Below are 13308 nucleotides of genomic sequence, written 5' to 3'. Positions count from 1 at the left end.
ACCTGTCAGGTTTCCCTGGGACAGAAGAGAAAGATGCAGCATCTAGTCCAGCTGTCTCTGTTTTGGGATGGTGTTGGGATGCTTTGCAAAGAACTTTGCCAGAGCAATTAGCAAGGATTTGATTAAACTTCTTCACCTAAAAAACTCAGAGCTCCCTTGTTCTGTAACTAGGAAAGAGTAAAATGTCTCCAGCTTCCTTTGGCAATACACACCATTGCATTACAATTTTTTTCATTTGATTTCAGTTCAAACTCTCTCTTCAGTTTTGATGAACACATTAAGTGGGAGTACCCAGCTGACTGCCACCACCAACCCATGGAAACCACAGGCATCTGCCCATTTCAGGAAATGAACTGCACACAAACAAAGCCCCTTCTGAACTTGCTGTGAATCACAGCTTCCATGCTTCATGCAAATCACTGCATTAAAACTACAACAGTTCAGTCCCCTGCTCTTGTATTTTGGAAGGGCACCTGAATCTTGGCACTGCTGAAATCCCTCTGGACAGACAGGAAGACTGGAATGAGACTGGATGTTTGGTTTACTAACACTTTGTATAAAGCATGTCCAGAAAACTCATTCATTCTAAAATAGCTGGTTGAAGCTCTTCTCTTCTCTTCTCTTTGACTGCCAGACCTGAAGCCAAACACCTGGCCTTACTCAGCTTCTCTAGCAAGGCTGTGTGTTTGTAATGCAAGGGGGACATTCATGCCCTCTCCTTCCTCACCACATGCCCTAATGAAGACCAAATCAACTCCTGCCCAGCACTGGGGATATAAAAACTATGTCACTGCCACAATTCTACCAAGTGTGTGTTCTTAGACCAAACCTCTGGGGCCAAATGTTAGGCTATTTGTTTGTAAATCAAGGGATAAGGCACTTGGAACTGGCACAGCACAATGCTATTTGTGTTTTCAAACTACCCTTTGTACTCACCAGAGCTTAAAAATTGGTTGGTTATGAAACTGAGACTAATGAGCAGTTGTTTTAAGGTAGGATTCTGATATGATGAATGCCACAGAAAACCCTTGTCAGCTTGGGATAAAAATCAGTGATTAAATGTCCACTGAGCCTGAATTCCAACTAAAAAGTCTTCAGAAAAATCTCAAATGTTGAATTGTGGCCATTCTCTGGGCTTTTCAGCAACTGTGATTGACTCATCATAGCAAGAGATAAAACAGAAAAAAAGAGGACTTCACACCACAAAACTATAATAATTTTAAAAAAGCTTCAAGATTAAAGCAAATAACATTGGAACGTGTTACTATTATGGACACAAAGAATAACATTTTGAACTTATAAAAGTTAATCAGAATTTTGCTACTGATTTTCATGGAGAAATCATTTTACTTACAATGTTCAGTCATTCGTATTTTTTACAACCTTTATTTAAATCGACTGACTTGTGGTGTAATTCTATAATAATATTTTTACACTCAAAAAGAAAATTTAATTCAGCAGCCAATTTTGTTAAATATGCCAAATAATTATTTTTACAATACTGCTGTTTTATAGTGCAACCTCAAGGAAGAACCATCATTGGAAAGATTATTATTCCAGCACAGGATAACAACAAAACCATGAAATGTGAATAAATGTCTCAGATGAAAAACTGAAAATATATCCAGAACAGGAATGAAACACATTTCATTGTCTACTCATAGCTAATCCATCAACTTAAATTTTGCTTAAAAGTAGTGACTGCAGTTCTATACTCAAAGAAAGACTACATCTCATAAATCTGACAGTAAATTTTAAAAAATGTATAGTTATGACAGAATCCATTCCCTACTGCCTTTGGTTTTTTTTAGTTAAAGAAAACCATATCCCAACCCTTACGGGAAAACAGAATTTTGACTTAATTATCATTACACCAGCCGTCCCTTCATAATTATTAATTAATGTCTAGTCAAAATACACATTTAAAATTTGTCAGGATAGTATTTCTAGACAAAATCCTCACTGCCAGTAGAACAAGCTCTAAACCAGTTCTGTCACAGCACTGCATGCCCTGTTGTGCATGTATTTTAGGCAGTTACACATCCAAATTCTATTATTTCTGATGCCAATTTACTGCTTATGGAAAATGGCACCCTCAAGTGATCACACTTACAGTATTTCTGCAGTAAAATCAGAACCCATATTTTTAAAATACAGCCATTAATAAAATCATTCTTTTAGGGTGTGAGCATACTTGTGGTTTTCAAATATCAGCTAGTACAAATATATATTATGGCAAGAATCTCAGTTTTATCTTCATATTTGGCAAATTAATTCCTCTGAGGTTACACTACCCGTATGAGCAAAATGAAAGATAACAATCCCAAAAGATGTAATTACAGACCAAAACTAAATTACTTTGCAGGTCTAAGTACTGTATCTTAATAATTTCACCAGAGAACATCTTCACTGCATTTGGGCAGATTTGATTTTGCTGCCTGACCAATAATTACAGCTCTGGCAAATACAATGTCTGATAAGGACATCAATTAAGAATGAGCATTGTGTTATTTAAAAAAAAAAAATTCATCATGTTCACAGCCTGTCTGATTGAATGAAATGCCAAATTAAATTAATGGAGATTGCTAAGTCTAGCTGGCTGGTGGGGAACCATGCAGAAAGTGGGACAGCATAGACAATAAACTGTCTGTAATTAAAAGATGAGAAGCTGGACTAATGCTACTTCAGCCTGATTATTCCAAACAAAACAATATACACTAAAATTATTCTGGCAGAAGTAGAAGGAGTGGGAGGAGGGCTGGGATAGGGGACTTTTTCTTTTTTTTTAATAGTATTAACTATCACCATCTATGAACAGCAATGTCCTTACGAGATGTATTAAATTAAATACTGAGGGTGTTCTCATCAGAAAACACAATTTATTTTCTCAATGAACATAAAAAAACATACAAGACTTCTCCAGTCCTTTCTGATCTAGATGGATATCCAGCTAATCTCTGTAGAGGCTTTACTCCTAAGTTATTATGTGTTCACAGGAGGAACAGGGAGTTCTTTTCTGGAAGACAAAGTCGTTCATGGAAGTTTCAATACTTCAGAAGCAGTAGATGATATCCATATTATTTCATAAAATACAAGTATTCTATTTTGATTTTGCTGCTAGAAAAGAGGAGGCAGAATGTTGACAGGTGCCACACCAGCAACGCTGTTAGGTATTCATATCATTTTAAGTGAATGAAGCATTGTTTCAAACCTTTCAAATGAAGAATAAATTTTATCTCAGGATAAATGCAAAATGGTAGCCTTGATTTTGACACTACATCAGTACCCACAGAAATTTTGGGACTCAGTCCTCTGGCAGGATGCCAGTGATTCACCACAGACAACAGGCAGCTCTAGGAGGTTATGGGTAGAGCCACTGAGCATAAAGGAGATGGAGAGTTGGACCAGATGCAGGCAGAAGACATTTGGGTCAGCCTCTGAGCACGTCAGTAAGCACAAAAGGTATCCCAGTTCATGTAAGAGCAAACTGCTCTGTGTGTGTACACACAAGGGTAGGGACAGTGCCTCTGTCAGCAAGAGATATCATTTTGGAACACTTTCATGAAATACAGAACCACTAGGTAACATGTACTATAGATGTCAAGTTTATACTTGGGACTTTCTGTTCATAATTTTAGAACAAATTTAAGATTAGTTATTTTTATAGAATACTACAGTAGCAATCTGCTTGCTGAGACAGATTACAGTGTTTTCTTATTGTCAGTAGTTCATGACTTCTGGAGAGGGTTAATTTCCTGCTAGGATCTGCCCAGAAATCTGCTAGGACATGTCTTCATGGACTTGTAAAAAGTAACCCAGGAAGTGTCTCTGGCCACCAGAACCTGCTACACAGCAGTTATTTCTCTCCATTTCTTCCCCGTCAGATTCTCTATCACACCATATCAAGATCCTGGAGGGAATGCAGGCCCTGTAGAGAAGCAAAGGAGTTCCTACAGGGGATTTCATGACAGAAAGCTGCATTTGCTTACAGCCACATCACTGATGATCAACAAGCCAACAGACAGGAGCACAAAAGTTTAAAGTACCTATCTTTGCTGCCACATTCTCAATCCTGAATTTTAGGCAAATTAATAATCTTGTTAGTGTTTCATTAATTATTGAATCTCTTAATAAATATGTGTAGAATCATACATGTGACGGTCTTTTGATATTTAAAATCTTTAACCTTTTAATTCAGAGGACCATTTAGATTCCAATTTTTGAGTCTCAAACATCTGCCACACTAATTTTTATATATATCCTTATCTAAGTGAGGCTATGCCTGTATATATATGTACACATATACATTCTCTAACTCTGCTTAGAGCCAAAAAAAAATCTCAGGATAAAATACTTGAGCAAGATCCAAAAGAAAAATGACATTTATATTTTATTAATATTGTCTCAATATCCATCAGACACACTGTTTGCAGATAGTACAGATTTAAAATTTTTGGAAAGCAATTAGAATGGAAACATTTGAAGTTACTTTAAAAGCTTTCAGCCAGCAAATAAAAACTTTGACAATAACAATAAAAAGCACTGACTTAATCTCTGTGATTCCAGCCAAATGCTTTAATATGAACTCCTTCAGTGAATTCCACAGCCAAAAGCTGTAACTGAATAATATTTTGCAAAGTGTGAAACTGAACGAGTCTTAGGAACAGTAGTGAAAGGAATATTTAATGGTCTCATGTTAGACATTTTCAGATCTCTTAAGAAGGACACATTCTATAAATGTTTTTATATGCAAGAAGTAACTTTGTATTGTATGAATATGCACAGTATTATTCTGCTGACTGACAGTCAAAGCAATTCAATATACACCAGACTTTTAATGCTACTTATTCCATATTTAAATGCATGCATATTAAAAGGTGGTTCAAAGAGCAGTCCTGGTCCTAATATTTATACAAGATTAGGGTGTTATAAAGTTAGTCTGAATCTTGATAGTGTTCTCCAAGACAAACATAGCAACAGTTTTGCTGTTACATGTTCAAAGAGTTTCAACTTACTATTTTGACTCTTTGTAGACAAGAATGTCCACAGTCTGTGCAGCTGTGCATTCAAAGGTAATAAAATGGACACTCAGAGATTCTGGGAATACCTCTGTGTCTTCCTACATCTGCTAAGACTACTTCTCCTCTGTACAAGGATAATACAAATATCAAACTGAGACCAACCCACTGGGTTTCACATTAAAAAGACCTTACAAGATCTACAGATGTTGCGTCCCATAGGTCTGAAGTACATTCCCTATTATCACATCCTGTTGTTGCCTGACACTTGAAACACAGAGAGATACCAGATGTTAAGATATTCAGTTATAAAGCCAAGGAGAGGCCACTGTAGTTTAAGTCTTTGTTTAAAAATATATGAATATTTAAAGAATTTAAAGAATGTGTTTTCTTGCCTTGCTTTCTAACCTAGATGTGTTTGCAGTGATGAACTACAAAATTATTTTCCCAACCACTCTCATGAGCGCATACTTGTTGTTACAATAAACCAGATTAGGCATAAATGTCATGGAAGGGAAATATTGCTAAAATGAAAAAAGAACTTACTTATATTGCTCCTGTTTTATGTATTTTTCTACAACTTTGGGGCAATCTTGATTCCACATGAGCAAAGGACTTCTCATGCATGCAGTTTTCACGTCACCCATTTGATGTACGTACTTTACATTATTTTAAACAGCTGAAATTCTACATAAGATTTCATTCCTGACGACATCTGAGGACATATGGCAGTTACAATATGCTCTTTTTACACAGCTGCTGTAAAAAACTACGCAAGGCTAAAGCACAACTGAGCTTTTCTGTGATCCTGTGAGAAGATGGAAATGGCTCTTTTCTCCATGACATTTACCAATAGACAGCTTCTCAGAACGGCCTCCAACACACCCACAAAATAATCTGAGAAAAGGACCTAAATCAAGTGAGTGGTCCTGATGCTGGGGCTGCCCCTCCTATCTGGTCCCACAGAGGTTGTGACAGGAGCCCTGGTGGCATGGAGCCCTGGTGGCATGGAGCCCTGGTGACATGGAGCCCTGGTGACATGGCTGCAGCCACTGCCTTGTGCCCAGCTCAGGGACAGGAGTCCCCCATCCCTGCCAGGACCTGAGAGACAGAGAGGTCCTGAGAGGGAGCAGCCCCAAGGCACCAAGGACAGCATCAAGGGCCCTTCCTTAACTCCCCTCCCACACCTCTGAGCACACCTTTACACCCAGCACTTCAACTGCTGCAAGGGATATTCCTACAGGGAGTTTTGTTTGGTTGGGTTTTTTTCAGGAGGTAAACACATAAACACAGAACTGGTTTTGCCATATGAACATTTCTGTTTCACTTCCCTCTTTGAGGCATTCAATTCATATAATCAAGCTGTTAATCATGTCCACCCCCCCCCTTTATTTTATATAAACTGTCTAAGCATTGAACCTAAGCATTTCTTAGCATAATGACAGCGTTTGATACTTCAGATCCCAAGAAATACTTTTACATCACTATATTCAAGATTACTGTAACATTTTTGCACACGAATTTAAAGTGATGTGATTATACTGCAATTGGGGCTGTAAGTAGCTTTTCTTACAATCTTATATCAAATTCCACTCACTTCAGTGAAAATTGTAAATTCCATTCTAGACTGTGAATCAGTTCTACTACAGTAGAAAATTATATCAAGTTTTAAATGTAAAATTGATAGAGAAAGGGTGAAGCAGATGTAGACATTTTATAATAATCATAATGGAGGATCAGTCAAGATACTTTCAGTCTAAAATCAGTACATGCAAAAAGTCTTAAATATCTCAACTCTCAGCCATGTTGATACCACGAGTTCCTGCATTTTTTAATGAAATTAAATACTTTCCACTTTAGAAGCACTAATCATAACCAAATACATAAATAGCATTTTTTGAAGTCTCCGCTAACTCTACTGCACCATGTGCAAGGCGGTACAAAGCAAGTCCATTGCAAAGACAGCCCGTGGGATGTAACTGCTCTTATTAAACACATACTCCAAGGAGAAACTGAGGAAAGCCACTCAGAAATGCCCCAACGCCAGCACTAGACCTGGTGTCAGTCACCCTCAAATGTTCCTCAGGTGATGACGTTTTTCAGTTTGGAAAACTTACATGTGTTAATACAACATAGATCAGAGATGCATTTTGTAAACATGCACTTCCTCCTGTTCCTTTATTTCACATCAACCTGAAACCTGCAGGATTTCTCCACTATTTTTAGTTGGGGCATCATTACAAGTCCCACAGCAGGGAGGCCTCTGGAGAGTCTTCAGCAGCATCTGACTTTATTTAAACATTCAAGATGGAATTGGATGCAATGCTCTGAAATAACAGTACAGGAGAATTAAATTTAAGAGTGGAATAATCCCTCATGGTGGTTTGTATTCCTAATTTATGCCACAGAGACTAATCAGGCTTAATTTATCTATCTTTAGCTTCCCACTGTTTCTTTCCAACCTAAAGGCAACATTTTGGGCAGCAGAAACTTTATTTTGTAGGTGAGTAACCTACTTTAATTGCATTTTCATCCATTACTACAGTGTAGAATTGTCTTCACTTAATTGAGTCACTGTGTTTCTTCTTGAAAGTGGGCACAGAAATTACTTCTGATATTGATTGCACCCCCTGAGGTTCAGCTGAGAGTTGAGGACACACAAAGGGTGCACAGCAAATTCCATTTATGACAAATAAAATGAATAAAGTTTCAGTCAAACCTTCATATTAGGAAAATCCAGATGCTTTATCATGGAGATTCTCTATAAAGCATCTCGCACATGCAGGGCTGGAAATGCCTGGCACCATCACAAAACCAGGCTCTCAAGTCTTCAGGTGATCTTCAGCATTGGTGTGTCAAAATACTAATTAGTAATTAGTCTTAGAATTAAGTGCCTATTAAAAAAGCACACCAGTAATTCATTCTCATAATTTTCAGATGCCATAGAAAAAACAAAGTTTTTAAATATAAAACTAAAAATGGTAATAAAAGCTCACTTGAACAGTCAAGTACTGCCCTTCATGTCTTGATGTAAGCAAGCACAAGCTTTGATACATGCAAATTCTTGCATTTCTTTTCTTGAAGTATGAGAGACACCAGATCCTAGTGGCATTTCTGCTGCCAAGCTGTTCCACAGCTCACAACTCACACTCTGAATATATTCTCCTACTTTAGTGGACTGAGATAATTCAGTCTCATGCTATTCATATCAAAGATGTGCAAGAAGTTGAACACTTCTTAGTTGAATTTAAAATGATCAGATGTAGCTTTAGCATGAATTCAAAGTAGATGCATGAACTGTAATCATAATCAGTAGATGTGTAAAAGCTGTAATCTCATGAACTTTCTTTGTCTAAATGTTAGAAACTATGCAACATATTCCTAGAGATACCTGTTAATTCCAAGCCAGGTTGATAACTGGATGTTAAATCAGAAAAGTCTCAAGCTTATATACATGTAGCACTCATTTTCCTTGTCAGCTGATGACATGACCTGAGCTCTACCAAAAACATTTCTTTGGGTGTCCCTGAGATAGCATTTTTGATATAGAAACCACTCTGACAGAACCAAGTAATACTATGCACCATAACCGCATGCTTTTGGTAGGCAGATGCCTGCTACAACTAACTGCAAACTCCTGGGAGTTCTCTCAACTTTATTTTATATCTTGAACCCTACCATTCCATCCCACTTTTAGAATGAAAAATTCCCCAGCGATCAGAAATCTGTGGGCACGAGAAGTGAGTCCTGGAGTCAGGGCACTCTCACAAAATCCTGTATATTCAGGGTTTTGTTTCCCAAACACTCAGGGCTACAGCTGTTTCATTATTATATTATATTTTGGATCACACAATAACTTTAGCCAAGTTTTACAACACAGACATTGTAGTGCCTCTGTGATATCAAAGCTGTATGAAAGTTCAGAACTTCAAATCCCACATCCAGTTCTAGTGAGGCAATGAAATGATTCAAAACCATGCAAGGGAGCACAAAACATGCAAATTGCTCTGCCTGTTCACAGAGAGAACAAATCACAGGAAATCCATTCAGTTGGTTGCTCATCATCTCCCAAACTGGGGTGATTTTGCTCTCCCATGAAGTTTCTCAGTCACTTTTTCTACCTGAATTGGGAAATGCTGCACAGTGTTGGTTTTAATGTAATGGAGAAGGCAGGAACAGAGTAAAAGCATGAGATGTTCTGGCAGCTTTTTGCGACCAAAAGAAGAAAATACTAACAAAAGGTAAGAAAAATTAATTATGTGTCAGCTGAAAATAGAAGTTATTATAATTAATTGCTTTCTCTTCATTTGCATCAGCATCTAGAACAGTTTCTGATAACAACTGTCCATTGATTTTAGATTTAGAAAATCCCAAAACAAAGCCATCGTCACACTAATGGTTTTGCCTGTAATTGCTTGCCTGATCTGCCTTGGAATTATAGCAGTTTTCCATTGAAAGAGATTTCCTTTGGTCATCAAAACAAAGTTGCTCAACTGTATTTTCAAAACTGGTGAAGAAAAATGAATGAATTTTAATGGAAGAAATGAATTGTCAAATACAATATACATAGTATGGTTTGAAGAGGAATAAAAAGATATACAAGTTGTATGAAGTGCTGTGCAAGTGCTGGGTACTAGGAAGCAGAGAAAGTGTGGAATAAAGACCCATAGAAAAGCATAGTAAGGCAATGATTTTCAGAAAGGATAATAAAGATTAGATTATCAGATAGATAAGGAAAAGATAGACTGAAACACATAAGAGATAAAACTGAGATTAAAATAACTTTTGAAGAAAGATTAACACAGAAAGGAAAAATGCTCAAAATTTAATGAAAAGTATTTATATTTTGTAATACCTTGTAAAGCATGATTTTGAGAGCATCTAGTAACAATTCAAAGGACACATTTTTACCTACACTTTCATATAAATGCCATTTTTCTATATTTTGAAAAAATGGACAGCTTAGCAAATATGAAATTTAAATTAATCTCATAATTCCAGGCCACCAGTAAAGAGGTCTAGAGCAAAGAGGTCTCTTTCTTCTGTCCCCCACACAATCTCAGTTTTTCCTTCTCCAGCACATGAACAGTTGCCCATGTCTAAGTTCACATACAGCCACGGGAAATTTTGGGTGACATGTTGTGATGACACTTCACACATTTCCACATAGGACCTTCCTTAGCACCACCCAAAGCACCAAGGACAGATTCCAAGGGACACAGGAAACTCTTCAGTGCTGCAACCTCACCTTCATTACAACCTTACAAAGCCCTGATTGTAAGAAACCCCTCTGCTTCTGTTTACATACCAAACCCCCAAACCCTCACACCTCTCATCAAATCAAAATTCAAACAATAATTTGTATAAGAATTATCTATGAAAAAATCAGAAACCTGCTGTGGTGTTTACCAGGGGAAAAAAAACACTGAAGGGTTATTTGCCAGCATAAATCAGGCTGTGCCATTTGATTTAGATGGTGGTGCTGGTTTTGTGCCATATTCCAGTAAATGGTGTATCAGCTGTAGCTAAAATAAGTTAAAATAAATAAAAGGGTTATCAATTTTCATGTCAACATTTAAATATATCATTTTCTGAGACAAGGGAAAAGTTTTTGCATATTGTTACACCATGCATGTGTGAAAAGTGTCTAAGGAGTATAAACCCTTCACCGTTCTCAATTGTAAATTCTCTTTCTGCAGTGTTCACTCTTCCTATGTTTTCCTTCATGAACATAAATTTAGGGAAATTCAGGCCTGTTTCCAGTCTTTTCCTCCCCTCAGAAAGGGGCTCAGTAATCCCTGATTGCTTCAAAGATATGGAATTGTGTTCAGCTTGAGAATATCACAGTCCTTCAACTTCATTAATAGATTCTTTTATTATCAAAATCTTTAAGTGACAATTTCACACACTCCCCGCAACAGAAGTTCCTGGGTCCTATGAACAGAATCATCAGCATTTAGAATGGCCATCATCAACAAAGAAGGAGAGTCACAGCATTTCCTACTTCCAAAAAAAGGTTATATGCCATGCAGCAATAAAATGGTTATATCAGCAGCAGTGGGAACCAAACTAAAAGACATTCCAGTGACTCAAACTCCTGATGTCAGCACTGCCACCAGCAGAAATGATGCTAAGTGACCTCAAGTGCCAGAGAATATCTCAGCGTGCATCATGCTTCAAACCTCCACCCACTTGCTTATTCAGTTATTTGCTCTATAACTCAGTATACCTTTGCTTATGCTGACACAACTTATTTGAGGCCCCACTGCAAAAAAATGAAACACAGAATTTGGGGAGGTAAATGCAATTAAAGATTCTTTTTCACCTGGGGCAGAAATGAAGTGTAGATGAAGGAACACATTGAACTAACAGCAGTGACAAACATGGCACACTGTGAAACCACACATTTATTCACCAATAGAAATGGTAGAATTTTAAGTATTCATCGCACTGCCATCAGGGGACTTTTAAAAAAAGTCAGTTTCTACACTGAACCAGAATCATTAGAGAGATGGCCCAGAAGGGACATGCTGGATGTGCAAATCTGACTCACTGAAGTACATCAAAAATTCTGTGTACAACTGAGCCCTGAATAAGGAAAAAGAAATGCACATGCCCACAAGGAAGTAGTGATTATTAAGATTTATATAACCTCTAGATAAATTATACTTTGCTGCCATGCACTAGCAAGAAGCTTACAGGACAGAAGCAAGGATTAGTTCAGGACAAGGGAAATTATTCATGTAACAGTTAAAGCTTAAGAAAAGCAATCTGGTTTATATCAAGTTGAGGTTTCAGATAAGAGACTGCATTATAACAGGTTATAGTTGCAAAAATAATTTTGATTGGCATATCATTTGTACTAACTGCTGCTTGGAACCCACCCAGAATACGCAGCATATTATAAACTGTTAGGAAATGTATCTGTCTATTGTTCAATATTTACAATGTGCTTTATTTTGTAAATATAAGACCTGGCAGAAAAATTGTAGAGTATTAAAAATAGTTCTGATAAAAAAGAATGCCCATTTTTCCTATAAAAAGAAGCATTGCACTAACAGTAGTTCATAATTTTGTTCAAAAACGTTCACAGCAGAGCTAAACAAACTTCCAATGAGAAAAATTTGATTGCTTTGTTCAGCTGCTCACACAGATTTCTATCTGTACTTATTTGCATATTTCTGAATATTCTCTTACAAGCCCACACCACTTTTGTTAGCAAAATCAATTTTCTGTTGGACAAAAAGTGAGATTTGCTCTAAAGATTTTAAGCTTTTAAATAAACATGAACTGAATGGTGTAAAGAGCTCTCCTTTAAAGAAAAGATTCTTGCTGTTTGGAAAGAAAAGAATTCTTTGCATTCACAGGTATCAATTGACAGCAACAGATTTTTACATGAAGAGAGAAAAAAAACATACAAGGGCAAACCAAAAAGAGCTGCAATGTAATTATGTAGCTATAACAGACTGATGCTAAGTTTCATTTTTAAGGAATGCATGTCCATATATAAAACTTTAAAAATATTAAACTCTGATATAAAAGCTTTATTATTAGCTTTATTATTTATTTTCCAAAGCTCAAAGAATACTCATGATTATGAAATTGTATCCTCTGCATCTGAAGAGTTGTTCTAAAACCCAACAGTTCTGCAGAATCGCCAGCAAACACCAAGCAAACACAATTTTTTCTAGGTCTCTTCAGCTCTGCTAATAGTTATTGTTTGCACAACTGTAACTAAGTACATTACCAACTAGTTGTTCAATCTATATAAATTTAAGAAACACACATTGCCAAGGAGTGACTCATATATCAGTCTATTATATGCTACAGAGCTGACTGTATTAAACAAATCACTTTCCCTACAGCTGAAGAATAGAAGCTATATACAGAGCAGAGGTTATTGTCTAATTTAAATCTTGGCTCCTTTCCCAGAGCTGTACAAGATTCCAATTTGTGGAAATGTTACTCTCTGCTACTGCCAGAAAGGCTACAGAAAATGGTATTGGGTGCCTTCCAGAAATATGTCTGCAAAATGCCAATCAACAAGTCACTAAAGATTAACAGTATGACTGTACCAAATTAATTTAAATTATAGAAACATATGGCTAGGATGTTTGCACTGCACTTAACACAACACCTGCTTCACAAACAGCTAAGTTTTCTTCCACAGTATAAAATAATATATGTCAAACACCTTGAACCCAATTCCTATAAATGAAAAAAAAAAATAAGTTCATAAGCAGTAACCACAGTGTACCACTATCAGCTACAAGCCACCATTTTGTAATGG

General features: G+C 36.8%; 1 protein-coding gene across 8 annotated transcripts in view; it reads right to left on the bottom strand.

Annotated features, from left to right (window-relative positions):
- Positions 1-13308, bottom strand: part of TOX3 (TOX high mobility group box family member 3) — a 244161-nt gene that overhangs the window by 32428 nt on the left and 198425 nt on the right. The window lies entirely within an intron of this gene.

The sequence above is a fragment of the Passer domesticus genome, chromosome 12 (genome assembly GCF_036417665.1).
Source record: "Passer domesticus isolate bPasDom1 chromosome 12, bPasDom1.hap1, whole genome shotgun sequence".
In the NCBI taxonomy this organism is placed as follows: Eukaryota; Metazoa; Chordata; class Aves; order Passeriformes; family Passeridae; genus Passer; species Passer domesticus.
Note: the sequence above shows the minus strand (reverse complement) of the source record. Positions and strands in the feature narration are given on the sequence as shown.